Source organism: Dromiciops gliroides, chromosome 1 (assembly GCF_019393635.1).
Source record: "Dromiciops gliroides isolate mDroGli1 chromosome 1, mDroGli1.pri, whole genome shotgun sequence".
NCBI classification, from domain to species: domain Eukaryota; kingdom Metazoa; phylum Chordata; class Mammalia; order Microbiotheria; family Microbiotheriidae; genus Dromiciops; species Dromiciops gliroides.
The window spans coordinates 60,806,132-60,827,913 of NC_057861.1; the positions used below are offsets into that span (position 1 = coordinate 60,806,132).

Consider the following 21,782-nt stretch of genomic DNA (forward strand, 5'->3'; position numbering starts at 1 on the left):
TGTTTAGCCCAGTGCCTGATATATAGTAATAAATGCTTGTTTCCTTCCTCTTTCTCCTGACAATGTATAACCAGGATATTTATTCTACAAATAATTAATGCATTCTCCTCCATATCTACCTTGAAGTAAGCAAAAATTGAGGGTGAGATTAAAAGACATATTTATTAGTTTAGTGTGTCATCAGCCAAGGAGGACTAACATGGATACAGATGCTCTATGGGGAGAAAGAGTGGGGAGAAAGAGGGAAGATGGAGGGAAGATGGGTGATCATGGGGAAGGACAAATGAAGGATATAGAAATTAATTAATAGGATGTGATTATACATGGATATGAGTTGTTGTTTACGTAGCTAGGTGGTATAGTGGTTAGAGTGTCAGGCCTGGAGTTTGGAAGACTCGTCTTCTTGAGTTCAAATCTGGTCTCTATTTATTAGTTGTGTGACTCTGAGTAAGTTACTTAATTTTGTTTTCCTTAGTTTCTTCATTTGTAAAAAATGAGCTGGAGAAGGAAATGGCAAACCACCCCAGTATATTTGCCAAGAAAACCCCAACTGGAGTCATGGAGAGTCAGACATGACTGAAAAATGACTGAACAACAACAACAACAAACAGGAAGATGAAGAAAGAATAAATAAGCCATTTGTCATTCCAAACAAAGATTCACTGATCACTTCCTGAGTATTCATGGGTGCCAATATCTATTCCTGGTTTAAGTGCGTGATTTAGGAGGCTGAACTCTCTCTGAAGACAGTATCTGAACTGAAAGGCATGTTGTTATAAAGTCCACCACACCCTGTCTTTACTCATATCTTCCATAGGAGATGCAACCCAAACTCTAAAAGTCTTTGTTCTTTGTTGTTTTTTCTTAGTATCTTGGGGCTACAAATGTAGCTGGTTGACAGACTGTCCATATGGTGCCCTTCATTCTTTTTTTTTAAATTAATAAAGTATTTTATTTTTTTCCATTACATGTAAAGATAGTTCTCAACCTTTGTTTATACAAGCTTTACAATTTCAGATTTTTCTCCCTCCCTCCCCTCCCTCCCCCCCTCCCCTAGACAGCAGGTAATCTGATATAGGTGTTATATATATATATATATATATATATATATATATATATATATATATATATATATATATACACACACACACACACACACATAATAACATTAATCCTATTTCTGCATTAGTCATGTTATAAGAGAAAAAAAATCAGAGCAATGATGGAAAACCTCAAAATAGAAGAAAAAACAACAGCATCAAAAACAAAAGAAATAGTATGGTTCAATCAGCATCTATACTCCGCAGTTCTTTTTTTTTTTTTCCTGGATTTGGAGATCCTCTTCCATCACGAGTTCTCTGGAACTCTTCTGTGCCATTGCATTGGTGAGAAGAATATAGTCCATCACAGTAGATCAACACTCAATGTTGATGTTACTGTGTACAATGTTCTTCTAGTTCTGCTCATCTCACTCATCATCAGCCCACGCAAGACCCTCCAGGTTTCTCTGAACTCCTCCTGCTCATCATTTCTTACAGCACAATAGTATTCCATTATATTCATATACAACAACTTGTCCAGTCATTCCCCAATGGATGGGCACCCCCTCGACTTCCAATTCTTTGCCACCACGTAAAGAGCAGCTATAAATGTTTTGTACATGTGGGTCCCTTTCCTCCTTCCATGATCTCTTTGGGAAAAAGACCCCAAAGTGGTATTGCTGGGTCAAAGGGTATGCACAGCTTTATCGCCCTTTGGGTCCCCTTCATTCTTGATTCATGGCTGGCCCTTCTTCTTCCCCCGTCATAAATCCTTAAGAATGCCATTAATAGAACTTCTTCAGAGTAAATCATAAGGAAATAGAACTGGAAGAAACCTTGGTTCAACCCCTCCATTTTACAGATAAGGAAACTAAAGCCAGAGAAAACCTTAGGACTAATGTCCAGCTTATCCAAGCCATCGCTGATCACGAGATGTAGCCTATTTGTGCTCTAAGTGCCCACGGTTATGGGCACAGTCACTCAGCACTTCCTCTTTGGTTTGGATATCCGTGACACTGATGAAGACCTTGTCTGACATCTTGCTTGTCATCAATACCGGGACCTGGGAAAGATCAAGGTTTCCTACTGCATCTGGGGCCATCTCCAGTCATCCTGATATATGTCTTGTCACTGGACCTAGATGACTCTGGAGGAGAGAGTGAGGTTGGTGACCTCGTACAGATCCAATTCACTGCAAGTCCCGAATCACTCCAATGTCATGGTCTTCTTTGAGAATGAAAGGGGGCGACCAGGTGGTGCAGTGGATAGAGCACCGGCCCTGGATTCAGGAGGACCTGAGTTCAAATCCGGCCTCAGACGCTTGACACTTACTAGCTGTGTGACCCTGGGCAAGTCACTTAACCCCCATTGCCCCGCAAAAACAAAAAACAAACAAAAAACAAACAAAAATAAAGAGAATGAAGGACAAACAACAACATCAATACATAGAAGATTTGAACAAAATAATCTCATTAGTCACATCTGTCATAAGGAATTGTATAATCTTAGCATGTATATGGGAAAGGTTTGGTCTGAGGGCAGCTTTCAAGGATGTATTTTACTCCACTGAGTCAAATGTTTTTAAAAAATCAACCATAGATACTCTTAGATTTTATGTCCTCCACATCACTCAGTTGCATGAACATAAAGATATGTCACCATAAAGATGGGATCTACCATTGAGGGTATTTGCCTGCAAATCATGTAGCACTATAATCTTATGTGAGGAGTGACCTGAGATATGGTGGGAATTGCAAGGAATGTACTCATCTCACACCAAAAATCAGTTGGGGCTGAGAGAACTCCCACTGAGGAAAAGAAATGTTAGAAAAAGACAGATTTTACCTGTTTGATTTATTGACTGGGTGAAACTGTGGGCCTGACTCACACAAAAGCTAAAATATCCCCAGGCATGGGCTAGCTGTAAATATTTCCTGGAGGGAAGAAGGATCCTAGCAACCTGGCCACAGATGACATTAGCATCTGGGAGGTGGGGCATGAGGTGGTAGCTTCAGAATCAGAGAAGTATTCCAGCTGGGATGTAACCTTACGAATGTGAGTTTTCTGGGGGAGGAGTGTTCCCTCTCTCTCTGATGACATGGTATCTGTGGGAAATTGTGCTCCTTATGCACATAGGTGTCTTTTCCTTATTGGTTATTTTGTTACTCTGCTTAAGTGTCTTTTGTTTTGAATAAATGCATAATCTGATTTCATCTGGCAAAAGAGGACATCATATGGAAGCTCATGAGCTGTGTATTTCATTAGATGCTGATCCAAAGAAAACCAGGAACTTGGGTATAGTTTGATTTGGGGGGGTATAGACTTAAAAGAATTGCATTATATTGTTTTGGTCTGGCAAAAACAGGTTCATGACTTGTGGATATGAATAGATGCTGACCCACAAGATACCTTGAGGCTGGTTTTCGTTTTTAGTGGAGAAGCAACCAGGCTATATTTGGAATCGAGAAGTTGGAAAAAATTTGGATGGGTTGCAGTTGAGCAATTATGCAATGGTTTTAGTGATCTCAGACTTCTCACTTCTTCAAAAGTTCATGACGACAATACCAGTATTCTCATGGGAATGCTATGTGACTGCATCTTAAGAAAGCTTTTTCTCACCGATTTCACTAAGTCCCTGGGGCCTGTGGGAGAGGATCCTGGAGTACAAAGTTTTTTTTTTCCCTTCCAGCTGTGAGTCCTTTGATAAATCTAATGGTCCCAGGAGCAAAATCACAAGAAGTGTTTCCATCATTCTGAGCTCCCCAAGGAGAGGTTGTTTGTAGTGAGCAGAGTCTCTCTGGGACAGAATTGTTTCGGGCTCTTCCTAAGAACCATAAAATGAGTCTTAATTTCTACACTCTGCCCACCTATCCCAAGTAAACCAACAGTTCTCTCAGGAGGAGAGGTTGAGGGGGGAAACAGACGGTACCCTTGACATTCTCCTTTCAAAGGTAAGCCTGGGGAAACTGACCTAGTTAATTCCTGAATGATGACATGATTTATGAAGGGCCCTATGTGCCCTTTAAGTAAAGACCTGACAACCCAATAACAAAGGAACCAAAGCATCCAATGGGCTGTCAGACCTTTACTCTCACAGAGGTGAGGGTCCCAAGCTCACTCTCTGTCTGGGCACCCTTAGACAAATTCTGCTCTTACCTTCTCAAGGGTATTTCTGAGGTCCAGGGAAAAATGCTTCCTGGTGTAGTCTTGATTCAACCAGTTCAGAGAAAAAAAGCAGAAGCTCATAGGAATATGGGATTTATATCTGGAATGGGACCTCACAGCACATATAGCACAACTTTATCATTGTTTTTTTCAGAGAGATAAATTGAAGTCCAAAGAGGGGGAAGTGACTTGTCCAAGGTTATACAACTAATGAGTAGCAGATCTGGGATTTGAACTCACATTCTACTGCATAATAGGTCAAGCCAAAACAAAACACAGGCATAAAAAAGAAAAAAAAAAACCTGTCCACGCCTTAGGTTGCATGATGGTCATGAAATGGTGTTTTTCCCGTGACACCAATATTCTCTCCTTCCCATGTCTTCATTTTTTTATTTATTTCCAAGTGTTTTTCACTGACTGTCCCTCATATATGGAATACTCTGCATCATCATCCCTGCCTTCTAGCTTCCCCTGGCTACCCTCAGGTCTCAGTTAGAGTCTTCCCTTTGCAAGAGGCCTTTCTCTGTCCTCCTTAATCTTAGTGCCTTTGATTTATCTGGCCTAGATCTCATCCCACCATTATTTGTGTGTTCTCCTCTTCCATTAGACTGTGAGCTCCCTAAGGGCAGGGACTCCCCCCCCCCATACTTCCGTATACTCCCAGGGTTTTAGCACAATTCCTGTAACATAGTAGGTGCTTGATATATTCTAGTTGACTATTTCCCAGATAGAGTGCCAGATTTGGAATAATTAGACCTAGGTTCAAGTCCCAGGTTTTTTTCACTGACTAGCTGTGGAACTGACTATCCCTTAACTATTTGAACCTCAATTTTCTCATCGTAACAGGAGGACAATGGATACTTATACTACCTGCCTAGAGAGGTGTGGGTTTCAAATGAGATATTCAAGGTGCTTTGTAAATCTTAAGCACTATAGAAATGAATTATTAGCACAGCAACTACTAATGTAAACCTGGAAGGCTGGCTAATTCCTGTACTCATTTTTTTCCCTTTTAGGGAGGTATAGTTTCCATTTGGGTCTAGCTGTCCCTCCCTTTGGCCCCTTAGAGCAAGGAAGACCTGGGTTCACATTCCATCCACCTCTGATACATACTGGCTGTGTGACCCTGGACAAGACATCCAACTTTTTTCAGTGTTCTAGGCAATACTGTACGACTAGTTTCCAGAGCAAGTGTTTTGGCAAAATTCTTCATTGGGACCAACAGATTCTTAGTCTAGCGCTATCTCTATCTCTATGGTCTCAATAACAGCATTGTACCCCACTTGTCCTATTATTCATGACTAAAAGAGACTGAGTTCAAAGGATTTCTTCAGACTCTCTAATCTGTCAGCAGCAAGTATAGATAATGCCCCACTCCCATCTACAACCCACCTTTCCCCCCCCACACTGAGAATCTACTAGTAATAAGCACTTGCATTTTTCTAGTCGCTATTGCTTAGTAATCCTTTACTCCCTCCCAAAAAAAAATCCTAGTCACTCCATAATCACTACATCTTGAAAGTCAATGAAAAGTTTCACCATCGAAAAAGAGAAACTGAGGCACAGACAGGTAAGATCTTGCCTCTAGCCACCCAAATTTGCCAAGAGGGAGCTTCCTGTTGCTGAATCCAAAAGAGGTCTACTTATCTCCAGAAGGAATAAAGTTGACCTATCCCTATCTTCCCCTTATTCTGCAGTTGGAATAGACAGCTTTTGCCCATGGGCCATTCAGTACCAGGAAAATCCCCTCATTTCTAGTCTAGTCCACATTGTAGTGTGGAAGCCCTCTCTATTTTAGAGTGGGGGGGACCTGGGTTTGAATCCTAGCTTTGGCTCTACTAGCTGTGTGACCTTGGGCAAGTCACTTCATGCTCTGAGTCTCAATTTCCTCTCCTGTAAAACAGGGATAGTAATACATTCTACTTGCTTGATCATTTTAGTTGCCTTTTCCTGAACTCTTCTTCCATTTCATTCTTTCTGTCCTTAGATAGGATGACCAGACTTGGTCGACCATAGTCCAGATGTGGATTCCACTATGCTTTTGTACAGGGGGGAGAAAGAATAATTTTTGCGTTTTTCCTAAGAGTTTATTGAGCTGATAGGAATGAAGGCTAGACCATCTTTGAATTTCAATATTGTTGTTTAGTTGTTTTTTTTCCGTCATGTTGGACTTTTTGTGAGCCCCTTTAGGGTTTTCTTGGCAAGAGATACTGGAGTGGTTTTGCCATTGCCTTCCCCAGCTCATTTTACAGATGAGGAAACTGAGGCAAATAGGGTGAAGTGACTTTCCCAGGGTCACAGAGCTAGTAAGTGTCTGAGGCTAAATTTGAACTCAGGAAGATGTCTTCCTGACTTCTGGGACAGTCACTCTATGCACTATGGTGCCACCTAGCTGCCTCTTTCTTTCCTACATCATTACTGATATCTGGGAAGTCCATCATACTAGAATTAGTATGTGTTATTTTCCCTACTGGCCTTTCTTACCTTAGTACTGGGTGAATCTTATCTATCAATTTTCAGCCCAGTGACACCAGGCCCATGAGATCTTTTTGAAGGTTATACCTGCAGGCTCAACTTTTCATTCATAAAGGGAACTTCGGTTTCTCTTTGAAAAACTGGAAATTTGCTACTTCTTCCAGATCTATTTTAAAAAAATTAAATAAAAAACACCTAATGCCATTCCTGGGCAATCAAATTTATACCATGATGTACAATGGATGCCTCCTCTCCCTCACTGTGCAATAGTAATAACTTCTCAGCTCCTTGCAATCTGGATTCTGGCCCAACTGTGTGAGGGAAACATTCTTTTTAAGGTTATCAGTGATCTTCTAATTGCCAATGTGTTTTATCTGTCCTTCTTGGCCTCGTCTGCAGCTTTTGCTCCAGTTGGTCACGCAGTCTCCCCTGATAACCTTTTCCTTTGGCTTCTGTGTCACTGCTCTGCTGTCCTCCCACCTGTTTGTCTGCTCCTTCTTGGCCTCCTTTGCTGGGTCATCATCTATCTCCCTTCCCCTTAGCCGCTAGAAGCAGCTGGGAGCATTGACAGACCTGAACCCAAGTCCTGCTACCAACACTGACCTTGGGCAAGTCACAAAACCCCTTGCTTTCATTCTCACTTTCATCATCTGCAAAATGAGGACAATAATAGCTGTTAAGAGCATCAAATTAGAAAATACATATAAGGTATTTTGCAAACTCCTCGTTTTCTTTCTTTTCTCTCTCCTCCCCCCTTGAGTCAATCAGGGTTAAGTGACTTGCCCAGGGTCACATCGCCAGTAAGTGTCTGAGGTCAGATTTGAACTCAGGCCCTCCTGACTCCAGAACTGGTACTCTATCCACTGTGCCACCTAGCAACCCCCTTTGTCTTCTTTATTCCATTTTCTCTTGGAAATTTATCAGCACTCTTGGGTTCAAGGATCACTCTGTGCTTCCACATGTGTGTCCCCCTCCTATTGACCCAAATCATTGCTCTTGCCTATACTACCATATTAACCTCCTAATTTGTCTTTTTTTTTTTGCTTCTAGCTTCCCATCTTTCTTTTTTTTTTAATTAAAAAATTTTTTTTAGTGCAATGAGGGTTAAGTGACTTGCCCAGGGTCACACAGCTAATGTCAAGTGTCTGAGGTCAGATTTGAACTCAGGTCCTCCTGAATCCAAGGCCAGTGCTTCATCACTATGCCACCTAGCTGCCGCCCCCCCCCCACTTCCCAGCTTTCTAATCCATTCTTCATATAGTTGCCAAAATCGTTTTCTTAAGGCCCAGGTCTGGTCATCTCTACCCCTCTTTCAAAAGTCTTTGATAGCGCCTCATTGCCTAAACATAAAACAAAGTAGAATTTCCCTAGTCTGTCACTTAAGAGCTCTGACAGTCTGTAGGTTCTCACTTACCTTTCCAGCATTTTTCATGCTGCTCCCCCTTACAAGCTCAACGTTCCAGCCAAACTGTATGACTTGTCTTCCCCCAATTAATTTCTCCATCTCTAGCCTCTCTCTGTACATGAACAAAAACTGTTCCCTAGCTTGCAATGCCCTCCCTCCTCATCTTGGCTTCTCAGAATCCATGTCTTCCTTCAAGGTTTAACTCAGTGGCTGCTTCCCCTATCTGACTGCTAAGTGCTCTTTCCCTTCTTAATTTTCCTTGTGTGGTACTTTTTTTTGTTTGTTTGTGGGGCAATGGGGGTTAAGTGACTTGTCCAGGGTCATACAGCTAGTAAGTGTCAAGTGTCTGAAGCCGGATTTGAACTCCGGTCCTCCTGAATCCAAGGCCGGTGCTTTATCTACTGTACCATCTAGCTGCCTCATCGTGTGGTAGTTATCGATTTATAGTTATGCTGCTCTATGATCCCCAATGCCGCCCCCTCCCCCCCCAGAATGAAAGCTTCGGGAGGCAGGGACAGATCCCTTTTGTTTTTTGTATCCCAGCACAACATCCAGCACCAATAACCACAGTGTTCCATGCTGCATGGTAGAGAGAAGAGAGAAGCAAACTATTATGTCAAGTCTGTAGGGGAAGGGAACATTACTAACTGGGGGAGAGGGGCCACCAGAGAAGTCTTCCTGGAGGCTATAGCTGTTGGGTTTGGCTTTGAAGCATGTCTAGGAGTTCTGTAGCCTGAAATCAGGAGGGAACAGCTTAATCAAAGTCACAGAGGCAGGAGAAACCCTCCGGTGTTGGGGGACTAGAGTGTTGTTCAGTTTAGCTGAATAATAACAAGACCTGACATTTATAGAACACGGTGAGACTGTCAGAATACTTTAGATCCTTTGACCTTCACAATAATCCTGAGAGGCAGGTGCCAGTTTTACGTCTGAGATAGTTGAGTTTCAGAGAGATTAAGAGATTGTCTCAGGATTGCACAACCGCTAGCATTAAAAATTTGCCAATTAACTTTGGGCTGCTAGGTGGCACAGTGGATGGAGCGCCGATCCTGGAGTCAGTAGGACCCAAGTTCAAATCTGGCCTCAGACACTTGCCACTTACTAGTTGTGTGACCCTGGGTAAGTCACTTAAGCCTGATTGCCCCACAAAGAAAAAACAAAAAAGAAAATTTATTGCTTGGCTCCCAGTCAGAGCTGGCTCTTAGACACCCCTATTTGAATGTCAGTCAAAGTAGTTCCAGAAGCTTTAGGGAGACAGGGAAGAATTTTGATGGAAGAGGAGTGATATGGCCAGAATCTATGCATAAGAAAGATTGTCTTTGGCAGTAGTATAAAAGATTGGAGGGGTTGACAGCAGAGGCAGCTGGACCTGTGAGGAGACTATTGCAAAAGTCCAGGTCAGAGGGTCAGGAAGGTCAGGTACAGGTGGAGGCACATGGCAGGCACCTGATAGGATGTGAGCGATGACCAAGAGGGAAGTCAGGGAACGTCAAAGTTAGAATCTTGGTCCCCAGGTGAAAGGTGGTGGCTGGAATGGGAGACTCAATGTGGTCAGGAAGGGAGGCATCTTGGGAGATGAGAGAGAGAGAGAGAGAGAGAGAGAGAGAGAGAGAGAGAGAGAGAGAGAGAGAGAGAGAGAGAGCGCTAATGAGTTTAGATTAGGGCATGTTGGGTTTGAGATGCTGGGGGCACATCCAGAGAGAGATGGTCCTAAGGTAGCCAGAGATATGGGTCTAGAAGTCAGACAGAAGGTCAGGACTGGAGATTTAGATTTGGGAGTCATTTATATAGATATAGTAGCTGCAGACATGGAACTGAACAAGGTCACCAAAGGAGAGAAGTAAGGAAACAATTATTAAGTGTCTGCTAGACTGAGCACTTTACAAATATTATCTCATTTGATCCTCACAACAGCTCTGGGGAGGTAGGTGCTATTATTATCTCCATTTTGAAGTTGAGAAAATTGAGGTAAATGGTGTTGACTTGCCCAGGATCACAAAACTAATAGATATTGGAGGCCAGATTTGAATTCAGGTCAACCTGACTCCATTCCCCTAGCTCTATCCAATGGGCCACCTAGATGCCTCTAGAATAGATAAAGAAAAGAGGAGAGAGCCACAGATAGACCTTTGGGAAATACTCAATTTAAAGGATCTCAAAGAGAAGGAAGAGGCATTAAAAGATACAGGAGGTAGGAGGAGAACCGGAAGGGTCTTTCTGAAGCCAAAAAAAAAAAAAAAGAGAGAGAGAGAGAGACAACAGAAAGTTCTCCATTGACAGCTTCCTGTCAAGAGTGTTGAGAACCATAGGAAATCAAGAAGGATGAGGACTGGGTAAAAAGTCACTGAATGGTATGACTGGGATGCTGGTCATTGGTGACCTTAGGAGGGCAAACCGAATTATGCTAGGGGGCAGAAGTCCAGTTATGAAAGTCTGAATGGTGAGGAAGTAGAGGGAGCCCGTGGAGAAAACGTTTGTCAAAATTGCTGAAATGGTCCAACAGCTGGATTGGATAGGAAAACCAGAGGAGGGTTTAAATTTTTTTTTAAAGGATTGGAAAAACTTAAGTGTGTTTAATTAGTCATCTAGGAAGGAATTCTCCCCAATATGTCTCCAACCATTTTCCCATTCTGATTTCTCATTCTCTCATTCATACACATGGTTGGCAGCTGAGGGAAGAGGTAGAGGTAGAATCAACAGGCTCCTGATGGGATGTGAGTGATGACCAAGAAGGAAGTATGGGAAAGTCAGAGTTAGAATCTTGGTCCCCAGGTGAAAGGTGGTGGCTGGAATGAGGGACACAATGTAGTCAGGAAGGGAGGAAGCGAGAGAGAGAGAGAGAGAGAGAGACAGAGAGAGAGAGAGAGAGAGACAGAGAGAGACAGAGAGAGACAGACAGACAGACAGAGATAGAGACAGAGAAAGACAGAGACAGAGAGAGACAGAGAGAGACACAGAGAGAGACACACACACACACACACACACACACACACACACACACACACACAGAGACAGAGAGAGAGACTGACTGAGATTCCATGTGGTTCCAGCCACCCTGGAATACATTCACTCTTCATCTCTGACTCAGAATCCTGAGATCACAAATTTAGAATTGGGAGAGAACTGAGAGGCCATTTAGTCCAAACTCCTCTTCTTATAGATGAGATGGTGGCCCAATGGATGGAGCACTGGCCTTGGAATAAAAAAGAGCTGAGTTCAAATCTCTCAGACACTTAATAGCTATGTGATCTTGAGCAAGTCACTTAACCTCTGTCTACCTCAGCTTCTTCAACTGTAAAATGGTAACTGTATCTATTTTCCAGAATTGTTGTAAGGATTAAGCAAGACAGTTTTTGTGAGGTGCTTAGCATAGTACAGGACACACAGTAGTTGAGTAATAAATGCTTGTTTCTTACAGATGAAAAAAACTGAGGCTTTGAGAAGTTGTAACTTACACAATGTTACACAGCTAGCAGGTATGAAACCCTGGCTTCACATCCAGGTCTCCTGACTCTCAGTCCTTTGATCTTTCTATGTCATTTGGCTTTTTCTCAAATACAGAGGCTGCCAATCAGAGCTGAAACAACAAGAGTGTGGGTGGAGAATGTAGCTCAGTTAGATGCCTCACAGCCAACCATATATACATAAGAAAGGTGTGACTGTAGGCCAGGCAGGTGGAAACCATTGTTTTGCTCTTTGTTGTTGATGTTGCTGTCCTGTCAACTCCTGACCCTATTTGGGTTTTTCCTGGCAGAGATACTAGAGTGCTTTGCCATTTTCTTCTTCAACTCATTTTATAGTTAAGGAAACCGAGGCAAAAAGGGTGAAGTGACTTGCCTAGGATCACACAGCTAAGTGTCTGAGACCAGATTTGAACTCAGGTCCTCTTGTGAGTCCACGCTTGGCACTCTATCCACTATGCCACCTAGTTTCCTTTTGTTCAGATTAAATGGCATGCCAGGCCAGATAGAATTTCTCATATCAGTCAAACAATTGGTGGGAGTGGGGAGAAGGTGAGGAGGGCAACCAGTAGGATTACAAAGAATGTGGCATCCTCAGAGGAGAGCCAGATTTTCACTGGAGTGAGGAAGTAGAGGAAATGATGATCGAGTGGTCTAAGGATGAACAGGTGTTTGTTAACAATAGAGCAGAGATTTCGGTGGAAAGTTTTAGATGATGGTGGAATCAGACTGGCAGGGAGGAAACTATAAAGGAGCAGCGCTGATCAGAATGGGGAGCAGGAGGGGCAGCTAGGTGGCGCAGTGGATTGAGCACCGGCCCTGGAGTCAGGAGTACCTGAGTTCAAATCCGGCCTCAGACACTTAATACACACTTACTAGCTGTGTGACCCTGGGCAAGTCACTTAACCCCAATTGCCTCACTAAAAAAAAAAAAAAAAAAAAAAAAAAAGAATGGGGGGCGGGCTTCTAGAGGAAGCCACATGGGTGTTCTGCTTCCCTTTGAGGTGGCATGACTGGATGATCAGAACCAGGGAGCCATTTAAACAAGATGTACCCTACTTAAGCACATTCTATCAACCAACTTTAAGTGATAATTTCCAGAGCTAAACATCCCCCTAATTTGAAGTTTTACCTTGTGTCTCTCAGAGGTTCCTCTTCTAGGTGTGCCTTGTTTCAGTGATTTTAAACAGTATCCATGCATCCATCTACCCATGTATCCATCCATCCATTCATCTATTCATTCATCCATTGAAACTGGACCTAAGATTTCATTGATACAGAATATCCCGCACTCTAGCCACTGAGACACCTAGCCACCTCTGACATAATTTTAAAGAATTAGCAGGAAGCGCTGCAAAGTTGTGACTGGCCCAGGGTCACATAGCTAGGAAGTATCTGGATCAGGATTTGAACTCAGGTCCTTCCTAACTTTAAGATCAGCACTCTGACCATTTGACAGTTAGTTACCTCTGATATCGAGTTACTCAGGGCATTGAGAGGCTAAGTGACTTAATTGTGGTCACATAGTCAGTATGTAGCAGAGACAAGACTTCAACCCAGGTCTTCCTGGTGTCAAGTACAGCTCTCTATCCACCCCTCCCTGCTCCCTTTTGAAGCACTACATGCATGGCAGTATTATTCTTTCTGGAGGGCTGAGTTCATTAGGCTGGAAAATATGCAAAGTTTAATCAATCAATTGACAAGTATTTCTTAAAAATCTGATTTGTGCCAGATATGGTTCTGGGCATTGGGGATGCAAGTGCAGAGAATGAAACAATGCTCACTCACAAGGAACTTACATTCTAATGAGAGAGACAAGTACATAGGCTCATATACATACATACATAAACATATATATCAACATAAAGTAAATACATATACAAAATAGTTAAATACAGCATAGTTCAATCATGTCCAAAGTAGGTGTGTGGTCTGAGGCAGAAGCAGATTCTAGAAACCAGGCAGATAAATTAGTTGATTGATGTCAGGGCCCCTTGGTCTCTGATCCAATATCAGAGGCCAAGGGATGGGTTCACAGTGTCTTTAAGTGCTTTAGGGCATTTGTTGACCTTGGGACATAGAGCCATCATTGCCCAACCCATTGGTGTCTTCATACTTACAATTTCAGGCATCTTGAAGCTCAGCCCGATACTTTTGACTTCCCTAAGGATATGTACAGATTTGGGAGAACCCCAAACAGACCCATGATGAAAGCCACCTAGGAAAGCAGAGCCTCCTGGGGCTGTATTGTTCTGCCAGGAAGGGCCTTACCCACTTCTTATGTCAACAGCCTCATGTTCCAGGCATTTCCAGAAGCCCAAATAGGAATGTCCATCCCCAGGCTCAAGGTCTTCCTGCTATTTATCCATTTTCTTCAGGCAGTTTCAGAAAGAGAGAGACAGAGAGACAGAGAGAGGAGAGAAAGGAGAGAGAGAGAGAGAAGAGAGAGGGGGAGAGAGAGAGAAGAGAGAGGGAAAGAGAGAGAGAGAGATGCCTTTCTTCCCAGCTATGGGCAGCAAGTGGTGCCTTTCCCTTCCCATAGGTCAATTCCCCTGCCTCCCTGATCTTGGTAACTACTGATGGGATCGCAGAATAGATATCAGGAGCACCAACATGATGAAGGAAGCTTGGAGAGGGCAAAAATCTCCTAAGCTGGAGGTGCGGAGTTGGTCATACCTTCCTCCCCATTGTTACTCATTCTTGGGCAGCTGTGTTGTTCCAAGAGATGCTGATGCCCCACATCTGGGATGCTTAGGGGACATGGAAGGGAAGGATTGTGAGTGTGAAATGTGTTAAACCTTTCTGGGTGGGTGGGTCAGTAAGGGGAGACAGGATGAGGATCCCAGGGTGGGAAAGCTTTCTGTGGATTGAGCTGAGTAATTTCTTTGACATGCTTTTGTAGTGATGGCAGGCTGACATATGGAAATTGCATTCTGCCAAAGACAGGAAATCGTCTTTCCGCTTGTGACCCTTAAAAAAATTTTTTTTGTGGGGCAATGAGGGTTAAGTAACTTGTCCAAGGTCACACAGCTAGTAAGGGTCAAGTGTCTGAGGCCAGATTTGAACTCAGGTCCTCCTGAATCCAGGGCCAGTGCTTTATCCACTGTGCCACCTAGCTGCCCCCTGTAAAGGGTTTAGGTTAGATGATATTTTTTTTGGTGAGGCAATTGGGATTAAGTGATTTGCCTAGGGTCACACAGCTAGTTAAGTGTTAAGTGTCAGAATTCGGATTTGAACTCAGGTCCTCCTGACTCCAGGGACAGTGCTCTATCCACTGTGCCACATAGCTGCCCCACCCTTTTTTGCCCAAGAAATTTTTACACGATCCCGGGTATGTAGGTATATAAAAATAGGTATACATAACATTTTCCTGTTGCCAAATTTTTCATGACCCCCCCCATTCAGTTATGCAACTCCATGTGGGGTCACAATTCACAGTTTAAGAAGCTTTGAAGCTTTGATATACATACAAGTATATACATATATATGCACATGTACATGTATATTTATATGCACAATTATAGTATGTATATACATATACATGCACAAATTTATGGACCCTGGGTTAAGAGCCCCTTCTCTAATGGTTTTCTGTAGTGTGGGGAATCTGGGCTCTTGATGGCTATGGGAAGGCCACATGGTATAGTAGATAGTGGCTTTAACTTGGAATCAGGAAGATCTGGGTTCCAATCCCATCTCTGTGGTTTATGAGTTGTGTGACTCTGGACAAGTCACTTCACTTCCCTGAAAATCCATTTTCTTATCTGGAAAAGAGGGTTAGTGACACCTGTAGTCTCTACCTTGAAAGTTGTTGTGAGACTCAAAGGAGAAAATTCATGCAACATACTTTGCAAACTTTGAAGCACTAATAAATGTCCGTGAAGATCATGATGAGGGTGAGACCAGCAGAGCCTGACCTCCAGCAGTTCTTACCAACTGAGAAAGGTGACAGGATGTTATGATGCTAGGACCAACCTGGCTACCTCCTGAGAGGCTCCTCTCCCCTGGGCAATGGGCCATAGACCCCATTGATCCAAATACAGAGGGGCTGCACTCTGGCTTGGTGGAGGGACCATTCTACCCCAAGATCTCAAAGTACTGGGGTTATCCTGGTCATTTTAGGGAGGGTATTTTAAGTCACAAAGTTTTATTACTTTAAGTCAGTTCTCATTTGGGAGGGGGATGTCTCAGGACCCCTTTACACTCTTAAAAATTATTAAGAATCCTAAAAAGAGGGGGCAGCTAGGTGGGTCAGTGGATAAAGTGCTGGCCCTGGATTCAGGAGGACCTTAGTTCAAATTTGGCCTCAGACACTTGACACTTACTAACTGTGTGATCCTGGGCAAGTCACTTAACCCTCATTGCCCTTCCCCTTCCAAAAAAAATCTTAAAAAGCTTCTATTTATGTGGATTTTATATATCAATATTTACCATGTTAGAAATGAAAACTGATATATTTAAAATATTTATTAATTCATTTAAAATGATAAGCCTCATTATATGTTCATATAATCAACAAATATTTATTAAGCACCTACTATATACCAGGCACTGTGCTAAGCCCTGGCAATACAAAAAGAGGGAAAAGACAATCCCTGCCCTCAAGGAGCTTACAATCTAATGGGAGAGTCAACATGCAAACAAATATATAAAGAGCAAGCTATATACAGGATAAATAGAGAATAATTAGCAGAGGGAAGGCACTAGAATTAAGAAAGGTTGAGGAAGCCTTCCAGTAAAAGATGAGATTTTAGTTGGGACTTAAAGGAAACCAGGGAGGTTAGTAGGCAGAGTGGATGGAGGAGGGAGAGTGTTCCATGCATAGGGGACAGCCAGAGAAAATGTCCAAAGCTGAGAGATGGAATATCTTGTTCATGAAACATTGTTCATTGGATCCAGTGTCACTGAACTGAAGAGAAGGTATCGGGGAGTCAGGTATGAGAAAGACTAGAAAGGTAGGAGGGGGGCTAGATTATGAAGGTCTTTGAATGCCACAAAAAAACATTTAAAAAAGACAAATCAGTATATTTTCCAAAACAAAAAAATGTAGTGAGAGGAGTGGTGCTGTTTTACATATTTTTCAAATGTCTTTAATGTCTAGCTTAATAGCAGACAACTGAATGCTCTTATCTGTTTCTGCATTCAATCTGTTTTGACACGTTGATTTGGCTGAAGTATATGAAGAAAATTCGACCTTACTCAGATATGTACTTGGAAAAGGAGGAATATTTCTATAGGCAAATAATATCCTAGTATCATTGTGAAAATAGTTTTGATTTCACAGATCCCCTGAAAGGGTCTTGTCATCCCTGAGGGGTGCTTGCAGTGCACTTTGAGGGCCACTGCTTTAAGCAATTAAGTGCGAATGTGAACTGTGTAATGTGACCCTTTCCTTTACAAACCTTGAGGGACACTTGACTTGAAGCTCTCTTTTGCTTTATTTAATATTCCAAATGGTAGTGATCTGTGTGTCTTTTCCTTTTATTAGACTATTGTGCCCTGAGGGGAAGGTCAGTGTCTCATCTACACTTTCTCCCTGTGTGCCCAGAATTGGTCTCAGAACAAAGTAAGGGCTGAAAACATATTTATTGAATTGAATGATGACATTGCAATTAAAGGTTGATGGAAATGAGATAAAAAATATTTCTTAAAGCTAAAGAATAGATTCCTCTTTCCTCCAGGTTCTCAGGCATAGGCTACATTGGTACATACTTAACTATTTACATGTTGCATATCCCCAGGACAATGTAAGCTCCTTGAAATAAGGACCATTTTCCATTTTTGTCTTTGTATCCTTAGCACTGGGTATAATGCCTGGGACATAGTAGAGACTTAAAATTGCTTATTGAGTTAATTAGATAAAATGGGGCTTGCAGTCTCAAGTGTGATAGTCTCTGGATATTCATCTTCTTTTTTTTGAAATGACCAGATTATTATCTCTTCTATTCTGTGGTCTTATTATAATGATATTCTGGTATGTGGCTCTAGTGGGGGCTTCTGGAAAGCAGACCCAATCAATGGGGAAGAATTATGACACATTCAGAGGAAGGAATGCTGGTGACACAATTGTCTTGAAATGAGGCAGTCAATCCATCAAGCATTTCTTAAGTCCCTACAATTGTGTCAGACACTAGACTTAGAGACAAAACTAACAAAAACAAACAGTCCTTGATCTCAAAGTGCCTATGTTCTATAAATGAAGATATATACACATATAAATATTTGTGAGATAAAAACAAAATGTTTGAGGGACAGGGGAAGTGTTAACAGAGGACAGTGGAAAAGGCCTCATGCAGGAGGTGGCACTTGAGCTGAGCTTTGAAGGAAACTAGAAATTTTAAGTGGTGGAGATGAGGATGGAGGAGCAGCATCCAGATGTGGGGGACAGCCTGTGCAAAGGCAGAGGTGAACAATGGATTGTTATGCATGAAGAAGAAAACAAAAGACAGTTTGGCGGAAACAGTTTGTGATGGGAAGGTGATAATAAATCAAGAAAGATAAAGTGGAGTCAGGTTGGAGTGGGATTTAAATGCTTAACAGAAAATTGGATCTGATCCTAGAGGTAATAGGGAGCCATTGGAGTTGATTGAGCTGAGGGAGTAACACGCTCAGTTTTGTGTTTTAGAAATATCACTTTGGTAGTTGTGTGGAGGACAATGTATTGGAATTATGAGAGACTGCATGAAGAACACCAATTAGGAGGTTTTATCATAGTAATCATCATCTAGGTGGTATAGTAGATAGAGTCTGGGTCTGGAGTTAAATCCCTCAAGTTAAAGAACTGAGTTAAAATCCAACTTCAGACACTTACTAGCTGTGTGACCCTGGGCAAATCACTTAACCTCTGTTTGCATTAGTTTCTTCATCTGTCAAATGAGCTGGAGAAAGGAATGGCAAACTACTCCAGCATTTTTGCCAAGAAAACCCCAAATGGGGCCACTAAGAGTCAGGACTGAAAAATGACTGAAAGGGACTGAATATAGATAGTGTTTTAAGATTTACAAAGCACTTTACATATTTTATCCCATGCAAGAGATATAGAGCAGAGCATAATTGGAGATATTTAACAAAATAAATAAAAGTGCAGTCGAACATAGATAATGTTAATATGTGGTTTCCTAAGTCAAAGTGTGCCCACACAGATCCTTATGTATGGTTAGTGGCCCATTTCTATTTGAGTCTGATACCACTTACATAGAGAGAAATAATATCAACTGATTTGCAACTGATTAGATGTGAGGGGGTGAAGAAGAGTGAGTAGTCTGATGCTCTAAGACTGTGATACCTGGTGGTTGGAAGGACAAGGATGCCCTCAATAGAAAGAGTACACACAATTTTTTTTATTTTGAATGTAACAAATCAAATAAAATGTATTTCCATATACGTAGTAGAAATTAGATGCTTGTACATGAAACTGCCAAGCTCTATTATGTATAACTTACTTTCCTAATTATAATTAACCTGTAGCTTTCAAAGCATTTTAAAAAAGATACCAGGGCAGCTAGGTGGTGCAGTGGATAGAGCACTGGCCCTGGAGTCAGAAGGACCTAAGTTCAAATCTGGCCTCAAACACTTAACACTTACTAGCTGTGTGATCCTGGCCAAGTCACTTAACCCCAATTGCCTCACAAAAAACCCAAACAAAACCAAACCAAAACCCCAAACCAAACCAAACCAAAACCCAATACCTCAATGACCCCTTTTCCTCCTTCCTTCCTTCTCTTCCTTTCTATCTTCTTCTTCCTTCTTCTTCTTCTTCTTCTTCTCTCGTCTCTCCTCCTCTCTCTCTGCCCCCCCTCCCTCTCTCTCTTCTCCTCTCCTCTCTCTCTCTCTCTCTCTCTCCCTTTCTTTTTTTCCTTTCTATCCACGGGTGCAAACTTCTTTTCTAGATATGGCTGATGTTAAAATCTCCTTTCATGTTCTATCTCCTTTTAGACTCTTGGGATGAAGTGGGGGGAACGGAGACTTGGATAGTGTTGGAAATTTGTGCTTGTGGGGTTCTCCAACCTTCAGACCTGAAGCCTTACTCTCTGCACTCTCTTCCTGCTCATGGACCTAGATCACACTCAGTGGCAACATCCACGGAACTTTCCATCATCTACCTGGATCACACCCTCCTCACACCCATGTACTGCTTCTTAGGGGTCCTGTCCCTCTCAGAGACTGCTACACACGCTGGTCACCATCCCCCAACTGCTGGTTCCACCTGCTGATGAGAGAACCAGATAATCTCCATTCCCAGTTGCCGGGCCCAGATGTTCTTTTTTCTGGGCCTGGGCTGCAGTCACTGTTTCCTCCTCACCCTGATGGGCTATGACCGGTATGTGGCCATCTGCCACCCACTGCGGTATGCCATGATCATGAGTCCAACTGTTTGCCTCCACCTGGGAGCCCTGGTCTTCTCTTCAGGGTTTCTGGTGGCCATCATTGAGACCTGTCTCATATTCTCCTCCTCCTTCTGCCGCAGCAACCGAGTGGAGCACTTCTTCTGTGACATCGCACCTGTTCTCAAGCTTAGTTGTACTCAGAGTGCAGCCAAGGCCCTGACCATCTTCTTCCTCAGTGTGATTGTGGTGCTGGTCTCCTTCCTCCTCATTCTGCTCTCCTACGCCTTCATCGTGGCTGCCATCTTGAGGATCCCCTCTGCCGATGGGCGTCGCAAAGCCTTCTCTACTTGCGCATCCCACCTTACTGTGGTAATCGTGCACTTTGGCTGTGCCTCTATCATCTATCTGAGACCAAAGTCAGGAAGCAACCCAGATCAGGACCGGATGGTGGCTGTTTTCTATACAGTGGTCACCCCGTTGCTCAACCCTGTGGTGTATACCCTACGCAATAAGGAGGTGAGGGTGGCACTAAAGAGGACATTGGGACGCAGACTGGGGACCCAGAATGTCTAATTGCTAGGAAGAGGCTAGAAAAAGTGGGAAAGTGGTGCTTCTGTTTCAAAAGGGACTTGGTTGTCCAAATTCAGTTGGGTTGACAGCTTTAATTGTTCCAGGGCTCCAAAGTCATACCTCAGTCCACTTAATTGGAGACCCCCTCTGGTTGTGCTTCTCAATTGCTGGTCTCTAAACCTTCCCCTCATAACTCTAGCAGGCCTCCCCCAACAAAGCACCCACTTGCATATTCTACTTCTGCATCTGTATTTTCCAAATTAATTAACTTTATGATCAGAAAGTGACTGCTGAAGGAGCATGGGGGCCATCAATAGCCTATGGTCCTCTTTACTTTCTTGCCGTCCTCCCACTGGCTTAGCATATGAACTACTTAGGATCCAGGCCTGGTTGTGCCTCCAGGCCAAGCAGATTCAGGGAGACCTTTGGATCGGGAAGGGAAGCATCTCTTGACCAACTGTAATTCAATAAGTGTGCAGTTAGGTACAATAGAGTTTGAATTCACTTCAACTTTTTTTCCCTCACAGAGTAGATGAAGAACAAGAAACTGGATGAATTCAAGTAATAGTTTTTAAAATGCTTTAGTACTTGAAAAAAAAGATCGCAAATGTTTTTGTTCATCTTCAGAACTCCCTCAAGAGATGAAGGATGACTAGGGTGTATGGCAAGTAAAATGCAAATAACAGAAAAGCTGAAGCATGCTTCTCCAAGCAAGATAACAGTTCATTAATAGTGATACATGTAACCTGTTTATAAAATGGGTCAGACTGTCCCCCTCACTTAGGTCAGTGACCACATGGGGATGGGAAAAAGACTCTTTCTTGAGCTGCCCAAAGGGAGGAATTCTGGGTGGTTGGGGAATGTCACAATTGGCTTCACCTGGAAAAGATGGGTTAGCCTTCAGGTGTTGATTATTACATCCCTGAAATAATTAAAGAATGTTAATTACTTTATGGGCCTGAACTGCCTCTAATAATCTTGGCTAGAAAATCAGAACCACCGCAATCAGGACCACAGAATTAGCCAACCCCTTAGGGGAGATCAAGCCACCTCTATTTTTACAAGGAGAGACAAGGGCAGAAGTACTGTCCCTTGGGGAGGGGCTCAACCTAAACTGGTTTCTCTTTACAGGTAAGCAAAACAGATATCCCAGGGGCTGGTTGAAAGCAAATGGCAATATCACTCAACCACACCTTACTGAGAGAAAGCATATTTATGAGCTTGACTGAGAAATGGGGTTTGACAAAATGGGGAATAGGATTGATTACAGGATAAAATCATTTATTAAATGATACAGCATAATTTTAATTTCTTCAGGCGTGTTATGGCACAGAAAAGT

General features: G+C 42.6%; 1 pseudogene; it reads left to right on the forward strand.

Annotated features, from left to right (window-relative positions):
• Positions 1-17,896: 17,896 nt before the first annotated feature.
• LOC122745279 lies at positions 17,897-20,446 on the forward strand (annotated as a pseudogene).
• The last annotated feature ends 1,336 nt before the right edge of the window (positions 20,447-21,782 follow it).